The sequence below is a fragment of the Macaca thibetana genome, chromosome 16, assembly GCF_024542745.1.
Source record: "Macaca thibetana thibetana isolate TM-01 chromosome 16, ASM2454274v1, whole genome shotgun sequence".
Lineage (NCBI taxonomy): Eukaryota > Metazoa > Chordata > Mammalia > Primates > Cercopithecidae > Macaca > Macaca thibetana.
This window is the reverse complement of record NC_065593.1, coordinates 65,768,235-65,793,804: the sequence shown is the minus strand read 5'-3', so window position 1 is coordinate 65,793,804 and position 25,570 is coordinate 65,768,235. Positions and strand designations below refer to the sequence as shown.

General features: G+C 48.6%; 1 protein-coding gene across 3 annotated transcripts in view; it reads left to right on the top strand.

Annotated features, from left to right (window-relative positions):
* RPL38 (ribosomal protein L38) overlaps positions 1–25,570 on the top strand; it is a 694,013-nt gene that overhangs the window by 468,592 nt on the left and 199,851 nt on the right. The window contains exon 1 of one of the 3 annotated variants that reach the window (XM_050765774.1): positions 23,960–23,969. The exons of the other annotated variants lie outside the window; for them this stretch is intronic. The gene's annotated coding sequence lies outside the window, so the exon portion shown is untranslated. Of the gene's footprint in view, positions 1–23,959; positions 23,970–25,570 lie in introns of those variants that run through there. 3 annotated transcript variants of the gene reach the window in all.

Genomic DNA, 25,570 nt, shown 5'->3' with positions numbered 1-25,570 from the left:
GGGGAGCAGGTACCCCAGGAATGAAGACAGAGGAAGTTCTCAGTCCGTGGTGGAGTGCACAAGAATGATAGGAAACCCAAGGTTTGTGAAAACCGTACATATCGCAATGGTATGCAAGGGCAGCCTGGAGAGCATCATTATCTGATCCCCTGTTTTAATATGCTGGGTAGAGAAGCCTGAGAAACCACCGGAGGCTGTAGGGCTTGGCAAAGATTTGGCTGGAGCTAAAAGAAGGCAGCCCATGGGGAGGACAACTTTAGAATAACGTGAAAATACACAGACACGTGCTTGCAGACACTTTCATTCATTCATCCAATATTTATTTCCTGCTTATGTTGTTCCCAGCACTGGACTAGATGCAGAGAGAATCAAGTTGAAGAAGACTCAGCCCCTACCCACACGGAGCCTGGGAGCAGGGGAACGCTGGAAGATACCTACTGGAAAGGTATCTCAGGAGCATGAATTACTGCCAGGGCAGGGGTGATCCAGGGGTGTACCCCACAGAGCACCTGCCCTCTTGTGGAAGCCCAGCTACCTGCAGCCTGAGCGCTCACAGCCTGACCAGCACCTGCAGAGACTGCGGAATGATCCTCCCCGGGTCCTCCTGGGCCGTCCTACCTCCGCCTCAAGCTCCCAGCAGAGAGGATCCCGGCCAGCCCTGAGCCAGTACAATGAAGGAGACAGCTGAACTTAATCTACGGAGGCTCCACTCCTCTTTCTGGTTGGAAAATCTCCATCCAGCCGGCTCAGCAGAGGGAGCTGCCCCAGGAAGAGAACAGTGGCGGGCCTGGGGGCCGAGTGAAGAGAGTACAGAGGGAGGAAGCTAAGTACACACACAGCTTCTGTGCTCCCGCGTGCTCCCTCCGCCTGGTCAGCACCCTGTCGCTGCCATTGATGGTTTCATTTTTCTAGGGAGAAAAAGAACAAACGCGGAAGATAATGGTAGTGGAACGGCCAATAAGTAACGTTTGGTCTCCTTTTTACAACCATTCCCTAGGGCCATATTATGGTAATTTTTCTTCTATAACTGGCAAATTGTATAACGAGTCAGATGATAAACCAGCAAGCAAGGCAGAAATTTGCATTTTAATACAACTGCTGGTATCACTCCCCCCACCCCCCATCCCAGGGAGATCAGGGCCTCTCTGATCCTGGGTCATCTGGCACCCTGCCCTCCTTTTCCCTTCTCTAACTCTGAGTGAGTGAGTCTGGAGCACTCAATAAATGTAGCATTTTCAATGAAAGCATAATATCTGTTTTCTCCAGATATTATGTAGCATAGAGATTAGGATTCGGGGCCCTGGAATCTGCCAACTGAGCCCTACCCCAGCTCTGACACTGACTGAGTGGCTATTGTTAGGATCCTGAACTGTGCCTCAGTTTCCTTTTCTGCAAAACGAGGATCATTCTACTCTCTACACTATGGGTTTTCTTTGGATGCCTGGTGTGCAGCAAATGCTCAATAAATATTATTAGTCATCGTGTCGTGATGGTCTGTGTGGAAAAAATTCAAGCTGCTTTTCCTGTCTCCTCCTATCACAATCAACACAGAAGACTTCTGTGCCCAAACATGTGGGTTTTTTCCCCACATGCCAAGCAAGTCATCAATTCTGCAGGGAACATCAGCTGGGTATCCTCCCACCCCAATTCAATCCCAACACCATCTACCTGGAAATAGTGTCAGATCACAGGTTGGGGGGCTTGGTCCTACAAGAGTGACCCCCACATTTCCAATGCCCATCACAAGCCCCAGTTTGCTTCACCTGGGCTTCTGACCTGCTGGATGTAAACTTGGGTTCCCATACCTCTCTTCTAGGGTTCAATTATCTGCTAGAGCAGCTCACAGAACTCAGGAAAACACTTCCTACATTCACTGCTATATTCTAAAGGATAGACGAAGGATAGAGATGAAGAGATGCACAGGTCGAGGAATGGGGGAAGGATCGTGGAGCTTCCACGCCCTCTGTGGGTAGACACCGTCCTGAGATCTCCACATGCTCAGCTATCCAGAAGCTCCCAAACTCTGTCCTCTTGGGCTCTCTATGGAGACTTCATTGGATAGACATGATTGACAACCATGTAGAAATGTGACTAAACAAAAAGTGACTAAACAATTAGTATTGATCTCAATACTAATAAGCTGAGCAGGGAAACCCAGCCAGGCCTGTCTGTTCAGATTCTTCTTGGCCTCTCTCTGTAGCCTTCCTTCCTCCAGGGTACAGGGCAGGACCTCTTCTGAAATGGGGGCCTCTACTGACTTATAATCAGACAAGGAAGGTCAGAGAATTTCTTTATGGCCAGCTCCAAGACGGAAAGCTGGGGAAGATTGGAGTCCTGCCTTGGCCAGGTAAAAGGAGGGCAGGAAAAGTTCAGAGAGAGAGATTCTGTTTTTTGAGGCCTGCTTTTGAGGCCTAAAGCCCCCCAACAGTATAATAAGGGCTATAGGAGTCATGAGCGAGGAACCATGGACAAAAGCCAACATAGCATAGATGATGCTCTAATATCACAGGTGGTGATGACGATGATGGGTCCAGGTCCACAGGGCAGTGGTTCCCAGTCAAGGCCGTGTTATCAAGCCAGCCTCTCCCTCCCCTGTGCTCTTGCACACACCCCCACCACCACCTTCAGGGCCTTAGCACTGCCTTTATATTCAGAGCCTGGGAGTCCTGGAAAGTTCAGAGCACACAAGGTTAAGGGTACACAAAAAGTCAAGTCATGGGTTATGGAAGATGACACAGATATGTACACATCACCACCAGCCCGCAGGGCCCAGAACTGTTCTGCTCATCCCCTGTGCAAGTCCAGTTTTAGAAATTATAGAATCTTCCAGCCAAAGGAAGTGGTAGAAAGAGCACTGGCCTTGGAGTCACAGGCTTGACCTCGAAGCTCTGCGCCATCACTTCTGTCTGCTCATCTTTGGAAAATGAGTCCATTTCCTATCTATACAAGGAGTAACAACATCTGTGCTTCTGAGGACTGAAAGGGTTAACAGAAGCCCACGCCTGGCACACAACACCAGTTAAATCCACCAATTAGCTGACTCGGAAAGAAAGGCGCTAACAACCTTGGCCAACTTCTCGGTGTGGTGGTTACATTTGGCAGGGACTGCCCATCCTTTCATGCCCAAGAGAAGCTAAGTGGTGTCCAGAAAATCCTGCCAAAAACAAGAGATTATTATTTTAGCTCCAGGAGTGAAGCCTTTGGGGACTTGGCATGCCCTATTGTTTGAATTTATAGACAGGGGCCCCTCCAGCCACCAGTCAGAGGGAGGAAAAGGTTAGCTATCACAGTGGATTTTTTGGAGGGTTGTTTTTAGAATTTCCTACAACCCCTTGAGACCATTGGAAGTTCCAAACCAGGGCCGGGAATTGAGTTTGTTTCTGCAGTGTGATGAGGCTTCTGCCCACCTCACTAGGGTATAGGGGGTAGGAGCTGCTTTTTCTACACAAAATGAACCACAGACCGTGATGAGGACCTTGGTCGTGGTACCACAACTAGGATCATTCATTCGTTCAACAAATATGTATTGACTTCAGTTTATGTTCCAAGCCTGATCTAAGTGCTTAGGATACATCAGAAAACAAAACAGACAATACTTCCCACCTTCATGGGGCTTACTATGTTCTAGTGTGGAGACACACACACACACACACAAGCACAAGAACAAGAAGTAGGTGAATTGCATGTTGGAAGGTGGGAGTACTAGGATAAAATAGAGCAGAAAGAGGGAGAACACTGAATATTCTTTTTCTTTTTTGTTATTTTTAAGAAATGGGATCTTTCTCTGTTGCCCAGGCTGGCATGCAGTGGCATGATCACAGCTCACTGCAGCCTTGTTCTCCTGGGCTCAAGCAGCCCTCCCACCTCAGCCTCCTGGGTAGCTGGAACCACAGGCACAGGCATGAGGAACCAAACCTGGCTTGAATTTTCAGGAGGGAGTGTGGATAGAGTGGATTGTTGTCCCCAGCTTTCCACACCCTCCTGGTAACAGAATCTGATATCCTGGCTCTTGGTGGGTGACTTAGCAGTGCCCTTCCCACCCAGAGCAGGTGTAATACCTTTCCCACTCCATGATGCTGGGCTTTGCCATGTGACTTGCTTGGGCCAATGGGATGTCAGCTGCTGTGATGCATCAGAGGCCTCACGTGTGCTTGTGAGCCTTGGTTTGGCCTCCTGTGCCTCTGTCATTGCTATGTGAAGAGCACACCCAGGTGCATGAAGCCTGCAGTCAGCCTGGCTCAGCCACACCCAGCCCACTCAGCCCAATCGCAGCCAACTTGTCAACCACTCACATGAAATACAATATGACTTAAGACTTCTGTACTGGTTTTCTATTGATACCATAATAAATTACCACAAACATAGCCACTTAAAACAACACAAATCTGTGATTCCAATAGCTCTGTGAATCAGAAGTCCAGTTTGGCTCCAGGCTTCAGAAGGACAAAATCAAGGTGTCTGCTGGTTGGGCTTTTATTGGGAGGCTGTGGGAAGAATTTTCTTCCAAGCTCATTCAGGTCATTGGTTAAATTCAGTTCCTTGTGGATGCAAAGCTAAGATTCCCTTTTTTTTTTTTTTTTTTTTTACTTGCTGTTGGTTGGGAGCTGTTCTCAGCATCCAGAGGCCTCTCTCTCTCTAGTTCTGATATCTCAGAGGCAGCAATGGCACACTGAAGCCTTCCTATACTTGGAATCTCTCGTTTCTTCTGCTTTTCCATCTGCTATCAAGGGCTTGTTTGATTACACAGGGTCTACCTAGGTAACCCAAGTGTATTAGTCCATTCTCATCTGCTATTAGAACATACCTGAGACTGAGTAATTTATAAAGGAAAGAGGTTTAATGGACTCACAGTTCCACATGGCTAGGGAGGCCTCACAATCATGGCAGAAGGTGAAGGAGGAGCAAAGTCATGTCTTACATGGTGGCAGGCAAGAGAGCATGTGCAGGGGAACTGTCCTTTATAAAACCATCAGATCTCATGAGACTCATTCAGCATCACAAGAACAGCATGGGAAAAACCCATCCCGATGATTCAATTACCCACCACCAGGTCCCTCCCACGACATGTGGGGGTTATGGAAGCTACAATTAGAGATGAGATTTGGGTGGGGACACAGCCAAACCATATAATTCTGCCCCTGCCCCCTCCCAAATTTCGTATCCTTACATTTCAACCAATCATGTGTTCCCAATGGTCCCTCAAAGTCTTAACTAATTTCAGCATTAACTCAAAAGTCCACAGTCCAAAGTCTCATCTCAGACAAGGCAAATCCCTTCCACCTATGAGCCTGTAAAATCAAAAGCAAGTTTGTTACTCCTTAGATACAATGGGAGTACAGGCATTGGGTAAATACACTCATTCCAAATGGGAGAAATTGGCCAAAACAAAGGGGTTAGAGGCCTGATCAAGTCCAAAATCCAATAGGGGAGTCATTAAACCTTAAAGTTCAAAAATGATCTCCTTTGACTCCATGTCTCACATCCAGATTATGCGGATGCAAGAGGTAGGCTCCCATGGCCTTGGGCAGCTCCATCCCTGTGACTTTGCAGGGTACAGACCCCTCCTGGCTGCTTTCACAGGCTGGCATTGAGTGTCTGTGGCTTTTCCAGGTACACAGTACAAACCGTTAGTGGATCTACCATTATGGGGTCTGAAGGACAGTGGCCTCTTCTAACAGCTCCACTAGGCAGTACCCCAGTGGGGACTCTGTGTGGGGGCTCCAGCCCCACATTTCCCTTCCCCACTGTCCTAGCAGAGGTTCTCCATGAGGGCTCCATCCCTGGAGCACACCTCTGCCTCGACATCCAGGTGTTTCCATACATCCTCTGAAATCTAGGTGGAGATTCCCAAACCTCAATTCTTGACTTCTGTGCACCTGCAGTGCCAACACCATGCGGAAGTTGCCAAGGCTTGGGGCTGGTACCCTCTGAAGCAATGGCCTGAGTTGTACTTTGGCCCCTTTTAGTCATGGCTGGAGCTGAGGGCAGCTGGAATGCAGGGCACCATGTCCCAAGGCTGCACAGAGCAGGGGTCCCTGGACCCAGTCCACAAAGCATTTTTCCCTTCTAGGCCCCCAGGCCTGTGATGGGAGGGGGCTGCCTCAAAGGTCTCTGACATGCCCTGGAGACATTTTCCCCATTGTCTTGTCAATTAACATGTGGCTTCTCATTAGTTATGCAAATTTCTGCAGCTGGCTTGAATTTCTCCTTAGAAAATGGATATTTCTTTTCCACCACGTTGTCAGGTTGCAAATTTTCCAAACTTTTATGCTGTGTCACTTCTCAAATGCTTTGCTGCTTAGAAATTCTTCCACCAGATTTCCTAAATCATCTCTCTCAAGTTCAAAGTTCCACAGATCTCTAGGGCAGGGGCAAAATGCCACCAGTCTTTTTGCTAAAGCACAACAAGAGTCACCTTTGCTCCAGTTTCCAAGAAGCTCCTCATGTCCATCTGAGGCCAACTCAGCCTGGACTTTACTGTTCATATCACTATTAGCATTTTGGTAAAGCCATTCAATAAGTCTTTAGGAAGTTCCGAACTTCCCCACATCTTCCTGTCTTCTGAGTCTTCCAAGTCTCATTTTCCTATCTTCTGAGCCCTCCAAACTGTTCCAACTTCTACCCATTACCCAGTTCTAAAGTTACTTCCACATTTTCAGATATCTTTACAGCAGCACCCCACTCTACCGGTGCCAATTTACTGTATAAGTCCATTCTCCTGCTGCTATAAGGACACAATCGAGACTGGGTAATTTATGAAGGGAAAAGGTTTAATGGACACACAGTTCCACATGGCTAGGGAGGTCTCATAATCATGGGAGAAGGTGAATGAGGAGTAAAGGCATGTCTTACATGGCAGCAGGCAACAGAGTGTGTGTAGAGGAACTGCCCTTTATAAAACCATCGTATCTCATGAGGCTTATTCACTATCATGAGAACAGCATGTGAAAAACCCACCCCCAGGATTCAATTACCTCCCACAAAGTCCCTCCCACAACACATGGGGACTAGGGGAGCTACAATTCAAGATAAGATTTGGGTGGGGACACAGCCAAACCATATCACCAAGATAATCTATCTTAAGGTCAGCTGATTAGTGACCTTAATTACATCTGCAAAGTCCCTTCACAGCAGGGACTTTAAGCAATTGTTTAAGTAATAGTGCAGTGGTTTAAATAACAGTCTTTCTCTCTTACCCAATACTTGAGGGATGAGTGGTTTGGATTGGTGGGGCCTCTCTGCTCTTGGAGCAGAGAGGAAGCTTGGAGAAGGCTCTTACTCAGACATTAGTGTTTGACTGAATAACAAAAGGATGGGAATCTTGGAGACGTTTTTAGGATTCTGTCTACCACAATCTACAATGTGGGGTTCCTGGAACTGTTTTTCACATGGTGCTATCACTACAGAAACCTGGCTCTCACAATGGCCAAGATAGGCCTCACTGAGAAGTAATGCCTCAGCAAGAGGCTTCTCCAAGCTTTCTTTTTCCTTCCTACTGGATCGATCCCACTTCAACCCAGCTTGAGCCACGTCTATGACAACAGTACCTAGGGGAAGACAGAACAACAGAGCAGAGCAAACTGTTCTCCCATGTCCATGAAGAGTAGAGAGGCCCCAGCAATCCAAACCACTCACCCCTCAAGTATTGGGTAAGAGAGAAAGGCACTTTGTTATTTAAACCACTACGTTATTGCTTAAACAATTGTATTATAGCAGCTTAGTCTTTTATCAATACTAACACAATATCTAATACAATAACTATACTACAAGGCAAATAAACCAATGGATGTGGGACACCTTGGGGGAAGCAGCAGCATGTTTTACCAGGTAAATCTCAAAAGGTTGCTTGCGAGGGGTGTATGGCCTTAACCTCTAAAGTTCACAAGTACAACAGACACTCATGTGTGAAACAACGGGCAGAGGACGGACAAACGGAGTGACTAAGAGTGAAAATAAATGATTCTTATTAAAGACATGCAAAACAAAGAAGAAGGGCAGGTCTAAGAGGGTCAGGAGGTAAGGTTAGCGGAGGTACCAGGAGAACCAAGAAGCCTTCACAGTAGGATCCCCATCACTGGCTGTGGCTGGACTAGATGGGGGATCAGCTTAGACTGGGGAGTTGTTAATCCATGAAGGGGAGGCTGGGAGGTAGAGAGTGACATCCAGCTGAGTCCTGTCCATGCCTGTAGCTCTTCAGCACCTAACACCACCACACTGTAAGCGCCCAGGAAACAGCTGTAAATTGACAACTCAGAAGAATGAGTCTCTCTCCTCCACCTTCCCTAGACCAGGAGATGCCCCCGACTTCAGCAGCAAAGCAGAGATGAACGACCTCACGACGACACACATACCAGAATGTCATGAGGTTGAGTTTCTGTTCATTCAATCAACATTTGCAGGGCTGGGTGCAGAGCGGCCATAAAGGTGGATGAGCTATGACTCCTGTCGTTAAGAAGCTTGCCAACTCGGAGATGATATAAGATATGCAGGTAGGAAACTAGGATAAAAAGGAGAAATTGATGTGCACCCTGACAAAGTGTAGAGAAAGCATTCCGAGAATTTCAAGGAGGAGTGCTTCCTGCTTGGGAGGGTGGGAGGGGCAGGAGAGGAGGCCGAAGACATCAAGGCAACACCGAATGAAGGTGTTTGAGCTGAACCTTGAAAGAGATCAAGGCTGGAGGCATCCTGGTGGCACACCTGTGTGAGCAGGCTGGGGAGGAGGAGGGTGCTGGGTGTGGCCGAGATGAAGGCAGGTATGGGGACTGAGTTAGGCTGGAGCCTGGTCTGGTTCCATAGGTTTACACCACCACTGCTGTTCCCTCATTCTGCACTGAAGGGAAAACAATAGATGTTTAAATGTTCAAAGGTGAGGACTGGGAGGTCCTCTCCATTGTTCCTTATTCTGAAAGCCTTAGAAGCCCTAGCTTTTGCGGCTGGAAGGGATGTTCAAGACAGTTGCCTCCACCTAAGGCCGGAGCCCCTCCTGCTCCAGCACCTGTGGTTCCCTCCCCTGCAGCCCAGCAGCACAGTCCCGCAGGGGCAGGTGGGGCATCCCTTCCATGGCCACAAACCCACCCACCCTCTCAAGCCCAGCGCAAGGGATGACTGTTCACACACACACCTGCACGCTCTCTGGGGACCAATTGGAGGGAGGGAGAAGATGCTGAACCCGAGCGGCACCTTTTGCTGGGAGGGGAACCCTCCCCGCTCCCTTTCCTGTCAGTGTATTCTCCAGTGAGCCCAGAACAGCCCCTTTCCTGTTCACCTCCTCTCCCATCCTGCCTCTCTAAGCAGGGAGAGAAGTGGCTGTGGGCTAGAAAAATGTCCCAAACCTTCCAGGATCAAACTTCTGGGGAGCAGTAATTCCAATGGGAGGCCAGAGCTGGCGGCTCTGGAACTGGCAGCAGCATTTAGGGGAGCAGGATGGGGGGAACCTCACTTTCTCCTCATCAGTGGGAGAAATGGAAGGCTGGGGAGGAGAGGCCAAAGCTGCCCTGAGCCAGGTACATCCACGTCCACACACTTCTCTCAAACTCTCTCATCAAAATGAGACAAACAATTCTTCCGGAAACCCAGCCCAGGAGATGTTCACAGCAGATCCTACTGAAAAGTGGGGATGGGGAGGCAAACACTAAATAATTGAAATTCTTGAGAGCTGTGTGGAGAGGCACGATATTCTTTGCTGCGTGTACAAAGGTTAATAAACACGTGTGACACAGGGCAGTGGCTGGGGACTCACGGCGAGCAGAAACACTTCCCAGAAGGAAGCTCGTGCCTGAGTTTATGCCCAGGGCTGGTGCGTCTCACAAGCTCAGCTCCTCCTACTCCTGCCTCTGGTCTGCTAGCCCCAGAAGACACTTCTGAGGCACCCAAGGGCAGAGACGGACATGCAAGACTTTCTAAGTCAGAAGGCTGTGCAATGTCCTGCCCACACCCCCTCACTGGGTCCACAGAAAGGATGGAATCCAGCCTATCTTTATCTTTCCTTAAAAGGAAGAGGCAGAAGGAGAAAAGTGTCATGTCCTGAGCCTCTGGGCCAACTTCCAGGGATCTGGTCCCACGCTGGAACCATTCGAGATGGACCCTCAGGGCTGGCTGTCTTGCCCTGCATGGCCCTGCATCCCCTCACAATGAAGGCTGCTGAGTGGGGACACCTGCAAGCAGCCCTCAGCATCATAGCACCCCAGTCAGTGTCCCAGACAAACTTGGATGTGGACAGGTGTGCCCCCATGTGCTCTCTGGTAGCTGGGAAAGCCAGTGTGGAGGTGACAGAGGCCCTGCAGGGAGCGAAGATTGCCCCAGGCGTGCTGCTGTCCACCCAGAGTCCACATTCAAGCAGCAGTCCACGCATGGGCCTCCTTCTGCCCTGAACCCCAAGCTGCCAGCGCTTGGCAGCCAGAACCCAGGATGTCTCAGGATGCTGCCGGGTGCTCTGATCTCCCTGGCAAGTGCCTGGCAGCAGTGGTTTACTTTCTAAACACCGCATCTGGAATCTGACAGGGAAACAAGCGCTTGGGTGACACCCAAATGCAGCATCAACAGACATGCTGACATTTCCATCTGCCCCTCAGTCCCCAGAGTCCCCATGTGCAAGAGAAGCCACAGGCAAAAAAGTAGGTCACCCCACGCTGGGTGGAACAGGGCAGGTGTTTACCAGATACTCAGCTAACTGTTTTGGGGGCAGGGGGCGTGGTAAGGATGCAGAGAATAAGGGAAGGGGCAATACTCTGCCTGATTCCCCAACTGACCAGCAGCTGGCGCATGGCTGTCAGTATACTTGGGTCTAGGCCAGCGGTTCTCAGCCCTGATTTTGGAAGGAGCTTCATTTGAGGGGAAAAAAAAAAAAAAAATCCTAAAACACAAATGTCTGAGCCCCACCGAAAACCAGTTAATTCAAAATCTCCTAGAAGGAAGAGACTGAAGCACCAATGATATTTAAAAGCTCTCCAGGGGTCAGGCGCAGTGGCTTATGCCTGTAATCCCAGCACTTCGGGAGGCCAAGGCAGGCGGGTCACCTGAGGTTGGGAGTTCAAGACCAGCCTGACCAAGATGGAGAAACCCCATCTTTACCAAAAACATAAAAAATTAGCCAGGCGTGGTGGCACATACCTGTAATCCCAGCTACTAGGGAGGCTTAGGCAAGAGAATCACTTAAACCTGGGAGGCGGAGGTTGCAGTGAGCTGAGATCACACCATTGCACTCCAGCCTGGACAACAAGAGCAAAAAAAAAAAAAAAACAAAAAAACAAAATCTCTCCAGGTTCTCTGGGAATGTTGGAATGTGCAGTCACAGTGGATCTGCTTCTGGTCCCAGCAGAGGGAGGATGGCCCTTCCCCTTTGTGATCCTGAAAAGGAAAGAAGGGCTGGGAGGCAGAAGGTAGTTCAATGCTGAAAATTGTGTTTTTTAAAAATTATTATTTCTGCAGATTTACACAAAAGGGTCCCCCATCTGGAATGCACCCTTCCTCTTCGCTTACCTGCATTTGACTGACTCTTCAAAGCCCGATTTCAGTTCATCTTCCTCTGATCCCAGGACGGGGTGTGCCCCGTTCATTGTCTCCTGTTTCCTCTTGCTGTCTCATTCCCCTGACAGGCCCTGCACTCCTAGAGACCAACCACTCTCAAAAATGTTAGAGAGACAAATTCTCAGTCTCTACCCCACACCTACTAAGTTGGAAACCCTGGGGGTGGGGCCCAGCCATCTGGGTCTTCACTAGCCCCCTGGGTGAGGCTGCTGAGAGTTCCTGTTCCAGAGTCACTGTGCTGGTCTCTAGACCGGGCTTCTCAAAGAGTGGTCCCTGGACCAGTGGCTTCGGCCTCACCTGGGAACTGGTTAGATGTGCAGAATCTCACGCCCCATCCCAGACCTATCAAATCAGAATCTTTATTTATTCTTTTTTTTTTTTTTTTTTTTTTTTTGAGATGAAGTCTTGCTCTGTCACCCAGGTTGGAGTGCAGTGGCACAATGTCGGCTTACTGCAACCCCCACCTCCTGGGTTCAAGTGATTCTCCTGCCTCAGCCTCCTGAATAGCTAGGACTACAGGTGTGTACTACCACGCCTGCTAATGTTTGTATTTTTACTAGAAACAGGGTTGTGCCATGTTGGCCAGGCTGGTCTTGAACTCCTGGCCTCAAGTGATGTGCTCGCCTCGGCCTCCCAAAGTGCTGGGATTACAGGTAGGAGCCACCGCAACAGCCAGAATCTGCATTTTAACAGGATGTACGGGGGTGTGCCTGCTGGGGAAGGTGTGAGAAGCGCTGCCCTCTTCAGGGAATGCCACGATGGACTCCCTGAAAAGGGAAGGGCTGGCAGGCATCATCACCCCCCATCGCGAGAGCCATGTCCCCATCCCCCACTCCGTTCTAGGAGATCTCAGCCTTGATCACAAGCTGCAGGTACTGGGAGCCTACAGAGAGATTCCAGAAAGGTCATCCGAGAAACAAACGGCATAGCCCCTTATCGCTGCCTAAGATCAAGTTGAAGATGTGTCTCTGAGGGGACCGCATCCCAGCTGACCACATTCTAGCACCATCCGTGTACATGGGCCAGTGCCGAACAGCACCCACTGCAACTGCCCAGGGAGCTCGGCTTCTTCTATAAGGGCCACCCTGAGGAGTGACAGTCTGAATTGCCCCAAGGTTGTCATCTAAGCCAAGCCTCCTGCTCCCTCGTCCTCTCTCCTGCAATCTTGCCCCTTTCAGCCTTCCCTGAGCACGCTCCCCTCAAACGCGCCGAGAAGAGCGGCGTCGGACCTCAGTTCCGGGAGTGGGACTCAGGCCGGGCGACAGAGACAGAGAAGGGAGAGAAGAGGATATTGTGGGATTTCCCTGACTCCTTCCTCACAGGCTCCCTTCCGTTCACTTCAAGGAACACTTGAACGCCTACTAATCACTCAGCACAGTGAGTCCCTTCTGCCCCTGCTGAACTCCCACATTAGAGGTTGTTAAAAAATGTATTCAATGAGTTTGATATTCAAATATGAGCTTCTCCTGACAGGTTATAAATAGCTTCTTTGAGTCCAATTTGAGGTTTTGATTTTTTTAAATGTAAGCTATCAGCCATCCATCTGTGTTTGAATCAGAGAGCCTCTTCTCCCTCCTCCCTGAAACCCATCGTCAAAGGCCATCACTACCTTCCCTACTCAGAGAATGTTGTGTATGGAGCTTTAATGTCCCCTGGGGAAGAGACCATTACAGGGAAGGAAAAAAAAAAAGACGCATTTCCATCTCTGTTCCAATACGCACAACCTAATTAAGATTTTATAAACACTCACCCAACAGGAAAACACACACGCACACACATTCACAGGCACCTAAATTAGCAAGGCAAATAGAGTCTAGATGAAGTGGTTTTCTTGCCTGTTTCCGTCCAGTTTTAATTAGGCGTCTGTCACGAGGAGGGCGTCACGCAGTGGAATTGTCTCATTTTCATTCTTTAGGCTTGGGATGTTGGGTTGCCAGATCCCCACACCTACCCCTTTTTCCTGAGAATCACAGCTCCGTCTCCCCTGGGCTCCTCTCCCCACCACACTCACCTCCTGCCTGCTGTTTGGGGCCCAGAGGAAGGAGGAGGGGCTTGTCCCCAAGCAGTCCCATTTTGGTGGCCTCCCTACAGCACCGGCTCACCAGGGGACTTGACCCTGGCAGAGCCCAACTGTGGGACTGCCTGGTGGCAGTGGCATCCTGCCTACACCCTCCAGATGCCAGGCTCTGGGGACAGAAAGCACAGGCTCCCTGTGGCCCCTCACCCCCCATTCCTGAGTGCCAGCAGTGCAGCCCCCTAGCCCTGGTGCCCAGGAGGCTGTCTTGGGGGCTGCTCTCAGTCCTGCCAATGTCTTCTCTCCCATCCCTACTGCTGTGCTCCCCCATAGAAGAAAATAGGAAAGATGATTCACTTTCTCCCTCTTCGCAGATCCCTGGGGCTGTTTGGAAAAGTACATTTTCTTCACGTGTGTAGAAAATTAAATCTGTTGTGTTTTTGAGGAGCATGGGAGGGGCGAGTTGGGGGAAATGTCACTCACTCTTCTGAGCAGACTAGGTGTCGGGGGTGGAGAGTAGGAGAGGGGAAGCTCCAGTCTTCTGAATACCTTGTGGGGGTCAGGCTGGGAGGTGCCAGCTGAGCCAGGCTGCAGACTTGGCCTCTTGGTCCTGCCTGGAAGCAGCCCCCTCCTTGAAGCAACTCTTTTTTTTTTTTTTTTTTTTTTTTTTTTACTTTAAGCTCTGGGATACGTATGCTACAGTAACCAAAACAGCACGGTACTGGTACCAAAACAGATATATAGACCAATGGAACAGTACAGAGACCTCAGAAATAATACCACACATCTACAACCATCTGATCTTCAACAACCCCGACAAAAGCAAGCAATGGGGAAAGGATTCCCTATTTAATAAATAGTGCTGGGAAAACTGGCTAGCCACATGCGGAAAACTAAAACTGGACCCCTTCCTTACACCTTATACAAAAATTAATTTAAGAGGGACTAAAGATTTAAATGTAAAACCCAAAATCATAAAAACTCTGGAAGAAAACCTAGGCAATACCATTCAGGACATAGACATGGGCAAAGATTTCACCAAACACCAAAAGCAATTGCAACAAAAGCCAAAATTGACCAATAGGATCAAATTAAACTAAAGAGCTCTGCCCAGCAAAAGAAACTATCATCAGAGTGAACAGGCAACCTACAGACTGAGAGAAAAATTTTGTAATCTACCCATCTGACAAAGGTCTGATATCCAGAATCTACAAGGAACTTGTAATTTACAAGAAAAAAATTTACGAGAAAAAAAACCAAACAATCCCATCAAAAACTGGGCAAAGGATATGAACAGACACTTCTCAAAAGAAGATATTTATGCAGACAACAAACCTATGGAGCAACTCTTTGTTTCCTAGAACAAAGCAACAGCTACGCCTACCCGCCTACCCGGTGACATCCAAACTTTCCAAGACAGGCTGCAGGGGGTGCAGGAAGAACGAGGCTGGGCTGCAGCGAATGGAAGTTGGTGACTTGTCACTGTGAAGTGGACCCAGCCCCCTGCAGCACTTGTCCATCCGAGGTCACTCTGCAGCCTCCTTCTCCTCCCACAAGGACCAGGGTTTGGAGGACGGTGAGGATGCATGTGAAGGTGTGGGGCCGGTGACCCACTGGAAAGATGATAACACCGAGGCCTAGGGGAGAGTGAGAACTAAGAGCTCACTGCTTCCTGCTCAAGAGACAAAGAGAACTTGTTAATTAATAGATCTCTCCGCCCCGAGAAGGATGAGGGCTCCACTCCTCTCTCTGCCCAGCAGAGGCAGAAGTAGAAGAAATCAATGCAAAAGAAAACAAAGACCGGGCACAGTGGCTCACGCCTGTAATCTCAGCACTTTGGGAGGCCAAGGCAGGTGGATCACCTGAGGTCAGGGAGTTTGAGACCTGCCTGACCAACGTGGCAAAATCCTGTCTCTACTAAAAAGACAATAATTAGCCAGGCGCGGTGGTGCACAACTGTAGTCCCAGCTTCTGCTGAGGAGGCAGGAGAATCACTTGAACCTGGGAGGCAGCAGTTGTAGTGAGCCGAGATCATGCCATTGCACTCCAGCATGGGTGACAGAGCAAGACTCTATCTTAAGAAAAAAGAAAATAACATAAAAAATAATAATAAAGAGAAAAGAAAACTGTTAAAAGTAAGCGCCGGGCGCGGTGGCTCAAGCCTGTAATCCCAGCACTTAAAGGCCGAGAGAACAAGGTCAGGAGATCGAACCATCCTGGCTAACAGGGTGAAACCCCATCTCTACTAAAAAATACAAAAAACTAGCCGGGCGAGGTGGCGGGCGCCTGTAGTCCCAGCTACTTGAGGCAGGAGAATGGCGTAGGCGGCGCTTAGTGAGCCGAGATCCGGCCACTGCAACTCCATCCTGGGCGACAGAGCGAGACTCGTCTCAAAAAAAAAAAAAAAAAAAAAGAAGAAGAAGTAGCTGCTAGCTCAATGATAACTTCTCAAGTCCAAGTCTCCGGACGTGGTGAAACAGGTGAGTAATACCACCTGCCTTTGAGATATTTACAGTGTGAAGGAAAATTATTAGCTCTCAAAGCAATGATCACCAGGCAGCTGGGTATGAGGCCGCCATCAGCTCTAAGGAAATGTGGACGCGTGATGCCCAGGCCCAGCGGACCGAAGCTTTGCCGCCTCCCTCTGCCAGCCACGGGCCCTGCTGGAAGACAGGCTGGCCACCTGTACCCGCTGTCTTCTGGGGCCACCATTCTGCCCTCCACCCAGGGACAGCTGCAGCCACCACAAAAGCAGCCTGGCTCCGGTGAATTAGCTGAAGTGACACTCACTTTGTATACACATGTTTACAATCAGGGCCAGATGGTGAAGTATTGGATTCGTTTCAACACCACTCCAGCCTGCTCAGCTGAGCCGGGCTTTGCATGTGACACAAGAACCACAACCCAGGGAAGGGGCAATCCCCTTCCGTAGACACCAACCCCAAATCCCATGGGATATTTATTAGCCCTCACTTAAGAGTAGCCTCAGCTTACCAGCTGTCAGAACATTTTTTTAATCAAATATCCTGAAATTCTACAGACAGAAGAAACAACCTCCTCTGATATTTTCCAGTTTCTTTCCCTTTTAAAAAAAAAATTAAAAATAAGTAAATAAATAAGGAATACTTGATGGAAAAGAGCTTTCAAACGGTCACCGATGACCGTATTTATGTCGCCAAATTATTCATACTGGCAGGAAAAGAGGGCAGACTGAACACAGATCAAATGCAGTGATTATTTACCAAGCGATGAGGACATCCTTAGGTGACATGACAGAGAAACGGGGTGAGGGAGGATGTTGGCAAAGTGCCAGAGACAGAGTTGAGCAGGTCTGTGTGTTTCCATCTGCTTCCTCCCCAAAACAAAGTGGCAAGGGAGCCCTTGAGGACAGCTGCACTGCAGAGCCAGTAGGATGGGACTGCCGGCCCCCAAGGAGCCCCAGGCCTGAGCGTCCGGCTGGCAGGCCAGGAAGAAAGAGGAGGAGGGGGCTAAAAGGTAGTGATGACAAGAGGAATGGCCAGTCCTTACCCACTGCAACTTCACCAGGAAAAGGTGCCCTCCCAACCAAATCTAGGATAACCAGATATAACACAAAAAAGAAAGAGAGAGAGCGGGGGAGACACACAGAGAGAGAGAGAGAGAGACAGAGAGAAAGAGAGAGAAAGAGAGAGAAAGAGAGAGGACGAAGAAGAAGCAGGGGCAGCAGCAGGAGGAGCAGGAGGAAGGAAGAAGGGGAAGGAGGAACAGAAGAAAGCAAGAGAAGGAAGAAAGAAAGAAAGTGAGAGAGAAAGAGAGAGAGAAAGAGAGAGAAAGAGAGAAAGAGAAAAAAGAAGAAAAGAAAAGGAGACCAGAGATATGCTCTTGTCATCTCCAATTGTGGGAATCATATGGTCTAAGTAGAAAGTAACAAACTTTTTGGAAAGAACATTCAAGAACTCCTCCATCAGAGGAGGAGTTCAAATCCAAATTGTCCCTCTGGGAGGCTGTAGCTTTATTTCTGAAATGTAGCCATTACTCAAAACACCTTATTTTGAAATTTTCCTTTTGAAACTCCCTTTAGAGTGACTTCGTGAGAGATATTTTATAGCACAAAGCCGTAACCTTGGCTGTGTGTGTAGGGGGAGGGGGTGAAGGCAAAGGTGGGGGTGAGGGTGGTTCTGGTGCTAGAACTCTGACATTGTTTGGGCTGGAGCAGTTTCCAAATGGTGATTGACTGACCACCACCACCCCTAAAACTAATCTGACCCCAAAGAAAACAGCTTTCTTACCTTTGAGAATGTTCAGAGGATCTGACTGGGCTTCTTCTTCAAGGTAATTCCAAGAGGTTGCTGCAGAAATGATTTCAGCTATAGCAGGACATCTGAGCACGACAGTGGCATTATAGAGTGGTCACTACAAAAGAGGAAAGAGATCATATTCTCTTGAAAGAGCACACACACACATGTAAAGTTAGGGCACAGCTTTAGAGATTGGCCCCAGTCATCTGCCTCCATTAAACCAGTCACTTATTCAGCCTTGTAGATTAGCATGGGCCCAAGCCCAAGGAGGATATCATCTGTGTGAAGGCAGCAGTTTGGCTCTTTTTCAGTCACTTATGAATCCTCAGAGGGAGGAACAGTGCTCAGAACATAGCAAGTGCTCCATGAATATTTATTAAATGAATAGACCAAAGACACAGTATCAGAGGAGATTTGAAGTAGGAATAGGTGAGTCTGGTGGCCAGCCTCTAGAATGATCCCAGTGACCCTACCTCCTGGTATTCACCTCTCTGTGTAGTGCCCTCCCATGCTGTGCCAGGGTTGGTCTCTGTGACTAAGAGAATATAGCAAAAGTGATAGCATGTTACTTCTTAGATTAGGTTATACAAGATACAACAGATGTGGGGAAGCCAGCTGCTAGGTCATGAGCAGCCCTATGGAGAGGACCACATGGAGAGAAGCAAGAAACCAAAGCCTCCTACCAACCACCATTTAAGTGCACCAACCACCATTTTGGATGTGGTTGCTCCAGCCCCAGTTGAGCCTTCGGATGACTGCAGCCCCAGCCAGCATTTTGGCTGCAACCTCTGGAAAGACCCTGAACCACAACTATCCAGCTGAGTTGATCCAGATTCCTGACTCATAGAATAAACTGGGAGTCAATAAACATTTATCGTTTTAAGCCACTACATTTTGGGATAATTTGTTATGCAGTGTGAGATAACTAATACAGTGAGAAGATAGGGAAAAAATGCATGTGCTAGATTATGTACCTTTGCACTCATCCACAAGGCTGCATTTTACCCCAAACCGATTCTGTGTTTCAAACATTTGTTGGGAAAAAAAATGGGTGGTGTGTCTCTTAATACCTGTATTGTAATAAGGATACTGTACCCCTTAATTTGTAGTAGCTGCTCTTTGCACCCAATCCCAACTCCCCTCTGGTGCCTCCCCTTTGTTTGAGGAGAGGAGCCTTCACTTCTTTGGTGACTTTTCTTTTGTCTTTCTTTGTCATTTGACTTTCCAAGGTACTGCTTGGCCCTAGCTTCTGGAACTGCACCTGGCCTGTACTAGGAACTTCATAAATATTTGTTGAATGAATGAATCAACAACCCAGGCTTCCACTGATGCTGCTCAGGGGGTGCATAGCCAAGCTCTCCTCACTAGCCCTCTCCCTTGCAATCAGGGCTCAGCGAAGGGTGGGAGGCAGAAGGAAGAGACAGAACGACTTATTATTATCACTTGGCCTAATGAGCTGGGACTAAGAAGTTAAATGAGAGAACTATGGGATTGAAAGGCAGACTAGACTGTTTTCTGCCCACTATTATTTGGAAGACACAGTGGCAAGTTGAGAGTAAGCTGGTTTTCATTCCTGGCTAATGAACTCACATGATCTAAGAAAGGGGCAAGCTGGCTGGAAAAAGGGGATGAGAGCCTTTTCCCATTCTCCTTTGTCAGGCAAGAGCCGAGGAAGTTAGGGGTGCACCTGGCTGGGAGGAGGAGAAGAATCTGAATAGGCATCTCTCTGTTTTGCTCTGGAGAGAATGAAGACATCCTCACCCTAGGAATGGGGAAATCAACCTGTGGGCAGAACCAGCTTCTGCCTCTGGTTGCAGCCATCGTCTGGCCCCTGCAGATGACTTCTTGAAGTATCAGAATGCTTGCCAACCACAGAGAGTGACAGTTTCTGGAACCTGCACCAGGAGCAACCAGGTCTTGGGGACAGGCAGAGCCCCTACTGCCCTCTGTGGAAACCAATGCAAAAGGAGAAGCCCTGTTTCCTCAGATGAAGGTTCCCTCAGTCCAAGGGGGCATGGCCTGCCTGGGGAAGGAGGACCCCAGGATCAATCCCATCATAACACCACCCAGCCTGACCTGTAATACTTCTTACTTGGTAGCTCAGGGCTACAAAGGTGAGTGTCCCAAGAGACCCAGGCAGACGTTGTCTGGCTTTTCTGACCTAGCCTCAGAAGCCCCATCATGTTACTTCTGCCATGACCTTTGGTAGGAGAAGCAGCCACAAGTCCACCAGATTGAAGCAGGGAGAACAGATGCATCTTATCTATAGAAAATGTCTATGGTCATCCTCACTGCAGGGGCACTGGTTGTGGCCACTCAGAGACTGGACCTCCAAAGCAACATGACCTCCCTGGACATCACGACATTGGGAAGGGTGTTTAGGAGCTTAGGCCTCTACTTTTTAATGTTTCTGGATTTTGCCAATACAACTGAGAACACCCAGAAAATATTTGCATTTCAGATAAATAGCAAATAGCTTATTTAATATAAATATATCCCAACTATCCTATGGGACACACTTATACTAAACATGAGTCATTGTTTATCTGAACTTTCAGTTAAACTTGTTGTCCTGCATTTTATCCGGCAATCCTCTGATGATTTCCCTCTACAACACATCCTTTCTACCCTCTCCTGTTCCTTACAACTGCAGGGGGTGGGGTAGGAAAGATAATTGTTCGAGATCCTGAACTGTGTTTCTGTGCCAGCCTTGGAGAGATATAAAGAAGGATGTGGCCCCAGTAACTATTGCTGCATAACAAACTACCCTACAGGGCACTGCAGGAATGACTTATCTCTGCTCCACAATGTCTGGAGCTTCAGCTGGGAAGACTCAATTGCTGGAGATAACTCCTGGAGGCCGGAATCACCTGGAGGCATGGTCATCACCTGTCTGGCGGTTGGTGCTGACTGTGGGCTGGGACCTCGGCTGGGCTCTCTACAGGAGCATGTGCACGTGGCCTCTTCATGTGACCTGAGCTTCCTTACATCATGGCAGCCTCTGGGTAGTTGAACTTCTCGGTAGCTCAGGGCTGCAAAGGTGAGTGTCCCAACAGACCCAAGCAGATGTCATCTGGCTTTTCCAACCTAGCCTCAGAAGCCCCATCGTGTTACTTCCGCCATGATCTATTGGTAGGAGAAGCAGCCACAAGTCCACCAGATTCAAGAGGGGTGAACAGACTCACCTTCTCCACGGCAAGAGTGCCAAAGAACCTGTGGGCTTGTTTTACAACCAGTGGAGGTGGAGGAAGTGGAAGGAACTTGCGGTGAGGGAGGGGCTCACGGTGAGACTGTGGAGGTAGAAAATTTCTGATGACGACGAAGGAGGTTGGAGAAGTTGGCAGGAGTGGAGCTGAAGCTTGGGGAGGTTGGGGGAGATTTGGGAATCATGAGCTGTGTGTGTGAGGAGGACCAGGAGGGGCTAGTGCTGAAGTCACTGGAGATGGTAGGTTGCAGAAGAAACCACTGTGGAAGAGGGAGGAGAGACAGCACCGAGGGTGTGGTAGCCATCAGGAAACATCAGAAGCGCTCATGTGCCATGCACGGCTCACACTGCGCTGTGTCAAAATCGGCGTCTGTCACCAAGATTGCATTCGACTGACACCATCTGCATTGATCCTGCTCACAGTCCCCCAGGCTCCCTCTCCACTCCCACCCATCTGCACACACCGAGTCTCTGCATTCCCCCGTCTCCGCTGGAGAACAGCAGCATCTGCCTGCAGCAAAGCCCCCTCTCCCACCTCTGCCCAAGATGGGCTTTGGCTGCCTGCACAGGGCCTGGGACTGTCTCTGCAAACCTCAGAAGAGGCTCACTCTCAGCCCAGGAGAAACATGTGGTGACTTTCGGGGAGCAGAGAGTTTGGTCAAAACAGAGGGGCCGAGAGGTGGGGGCACTGGGCAGCAGCAGGCAGCTGAGGGCCTACGCACTGCAATGCACTCCCCATCCTTTCCACCCCCACCCCTGCCTTGAGGGGGAGGGAGCGACCTTCCCCTCTGCTGCTCTGTCTGGGGAATGGATGCTCACAGCAGCCCTGCTCCCCAGCACCAGCCTCTAGGAAGCCAGCAAGGCAGCCGGGCCTGACTGTTATGGAGGTGGGAACTGGCACCACATGGAGATCATGCCTTTTGAAGCCTGAGTTAATTGGATTTTACATCATCCTCTCTTGCCTGCCCCATCTTTATTAAATGAGAGGAGAGGAGAGGAGCAGCTGATCACCGAGAAGGAAAAGGTTAGGACAACGGCCTCTTTGTGGAAAGTAATCAATGCTCAGCCTCTCCCACCACGCCTCCTGATGTTCAGGCTCAAACAGTGCCTAGAACTCAGGGAGTGTGCAAAAAGATCAGTTGCCTTTATTACTATTCTTGTCATTACCTGGAAGGTACAATCTCACTCACGTATACACATAATCATGTGTGCATGCACACACATGTGTGTACACATGCATACATCTGTATACATCCACACCTGGCTAACTAGTGACCTGGATCGGCCAGTTACCCACCCAAAGGACCAGGGGTGGGGCCTCAGATCTGCTGTCTGTGGTCTTGTTTGGATGGAGAACTGCCCGCAGGGTCCAGAGCTCCAGCAACTGAGCCATCTCAGGCCTTAGTGGCCCCTGTCTGTCCTGTCCTTTTACATATATGTCCTCTCTTCGTGTTACATGAGGGTTTGAGGATCACTGGAGAGTTATTCCTTCCTCTCACTTTTGTAGGTCCATCATTTAAGGGAAAAGGGTGGCTTATTCAAGCGGATACTGGTGAAATTGGCTAGTGTGGGAGACAGAATTTGGGTCTCGGTCCCTCACTCCCTGTGGCCCTTGGCTGGGCCTCCAAGGCGGGCAGAGAGAACCTCCCCAGCCCTGACTTCAGGCTGCACACAATGCTTCTGCTAGTGGGCTAGGAGCAGATGCTAAGGAAACAAAAGCTCAATGTGAGCTCCAGGACCGGCCTTGCCCCCTCAGATTTGAGCCACCCCCACAAAAAGAATGTACTCTGGTAGCCTGCTGGTCCAAAGAAGATGAGAGACTCATGGAGCAAGATCTGATTTCAGCCCCAACCTGAAGTCAGGCTCAGCAGGGGTTGGGCTGGATGAGCTGAGCCCTAGCCGACCTGCCGAGAATTAATGAGCACCAGAACAGAGGCTCACTGGTGTGCGCCAGCAAGATTATACGGCTGTTCTACAGGACTCTACGTGGCCACAACTGGCTCGCACAGTGCACCTCACCCTGCATACAGAAACACATTCCAGATGCATGTAAAACTAAAGGAAAAAAACCGAAAGAGTAAATAAGTTTGAAAAAGACTCTCAAAGCTAAAAAGCAATGAAATATTATGAAGAAACAAGATGGATGGATTTAACTGCAGAACTATTAAACGACTCTACATCACAAAGCATTATAAGCCAATTGAAAACGTAATGTAATATGTGCCAAAGATTAAGCTCAGAAAGTTTTAGTCCCATTTCCTTAAGACATTAAAGCTAGCACCCGTGGAGGAGAGCTGTATAAGGATCTAGGGTAGCCTCCCTTGGCAGAGGGGTGAGAAGAGGTTTTTAAATACACAATGCTAAAAGGATGTCAGGGAAAAAGAAATAGCTTCTTTCTAGAGGTCTAGGGTCAAGGAGAGAGAGGAATACAGTCCTAAGGAGAGAACCAGGAAAAGAAGTCCTCATCCAAGTTTAGGACACGTGAAGCCACCCTTGCATGTGGTCAGCCCAGAACTACAGCAAGGATGCCCTTTGTCCATCCAGGAGCTGTTTGACACAGAAGCATTTCCAGGGGCGACAAGCCTGGCAACGGCTGTCCTGTGTTTGAGTAGTAACTGTGACTGGCTTTTGTTGCAGAGCCAAGTCCAGCAGGGTCCAGCCATAGTATCGATGGGAGCTTGCACAGCCAGGGCTCTGAGCCTGTGCACCACAAATTGGCTTCCAGGAGAAATGCTTCATGTCCTGGGTTCCCTGTGTACTCTAAGGGGATCCCCAGGCACTAGGAGGATCAACCGAGGGAAGACACCTGCACCAGAACTTTAGGCACGGGCCGGGAGACCCTGTAGTGCCTCAAACTGGCAACTGACGGAAGTGCACATCCTTGTTACAAAGACCCAAATTAAAATATTGAAGGTCCTCATCAGTCAAGAAAAATTAGGACTGGGGGTAAAGAAAGACCACAAAGTGAATCCACTTTAAAAGATAGAAAGAGGCCAGGTGCGGTGGCTCACACCTGTAATCCCAGCACTTTGGTAGGCCGAGGCGGGTGGATCATGAGGTCAAGAGATCGAGACCATCCTGGCCAACATGGTGAAACCTCCTCTCTACTGAAACTACAAAAATTAGCTGGGCATGCTGGCACGCACCTATGGTCCCAGCCACTCAGGAGGCTGTGGCAGGAGAATCATTTGAACCTGGGGGTGGAGGTTGCCCTGAGCCAAGATCGTGCCACTGAACTCCAGCCTGGCAACCGAGTGAGATGCCATCTAAAAAAAAAAAAAAAAAAAAAAAAAAAAAAAAGGAAAGAAATAAATGTTTAATTGTAATTTTATATTTAGAAAAAAAGACAAATTATGAAACAGTTTCTTTTAGCTTACATGTGACAAAGTAGGCTATTAATGCAACTTTTTAATTCCTCAGATGAAAAAAGAACAAGATAGTGATTTGTGGGGACATACTTTTCCTGACGAGATTGTCTGATAGAACATACGATCCAATAGCCTTGATTTCACGTTTGACTTTTGCAGCACAATCCCAAAAAGGACATTTTTACAAAAAGGACATTTTTTGCAAAAAAATATTGGAAGGCATGATCAATTTTCCCAACGGCCTGTCTTAATCCTCTAAAATTCAAATCTCTCTCGTTTGAAGTGCCTGTCATTTCATCAGCCTTGTAGATTTTCTCTTCTGTAATTGTTAACCGGCTAAGAACTCTGCCATATCCTCATTGGCCAGGAGCTTTGCACGCGTTGAACATGATTCTCCATAATCACTGTGATCAACCTCAGGAAATTCTGCATCTTTTGCAAAATTTGAAATTGTCTTGCATTATCCTTCAGAGTGTTGGCAACATATGGCTTACAGGAACAGGCAGACCTATAAATATGATAATACAGGGTGGGGAAACATGCTGGTGTTAAGTTTAAGGGATGCAGGAAGAGGGGAAGGTTTATAAGAGATCAGCCCAACAATGAATTTTTTTTTTTTTTTTTTTGAGATGGAGTCTCGCTCTGTCACCCAGGCTGGAGTGCAATGGCACGATGTCAGCTCACTGCAAGCTCTGCCTCCCGGGTTCAAGCGATTCTCGTGCCTCAGCCTCCCAAGTAGCTGGAATTACAGGCATGCCACCACGCCCGGCTAATTTTTGTATTTTTACTAGAGATGGGGTTTCCCCATGTTGGCCAGGCTGGTCTCAAACTCCTGACCTCAAGTGACCCTCCCACCTCAGCCTCCCAAAGTGCTGAGAGATAGGTGTAAGCCACTGCACCGTATTTTTGTGTTGCAATATTATTATAACTTCAGGAACTCAGACTGTAGTGATGTGAGAACCAAGGACCTCTGTATAAAATCAAGGGATGCTATCCACAATATGTAAAGAGCTCATAGAAAGCAACGAGGAAAAAATGGGCAGAAACAGAAATCTTTTCTGAAAAACAAGATAGAAAATGAAAGATGGGAAGAATAATTATTAATAGCTTCACTGTAAGCAAAGAAACATATAAGAAAGCAATATTTTTGCCATCAAATGAATGATTTCTAAATTATAAT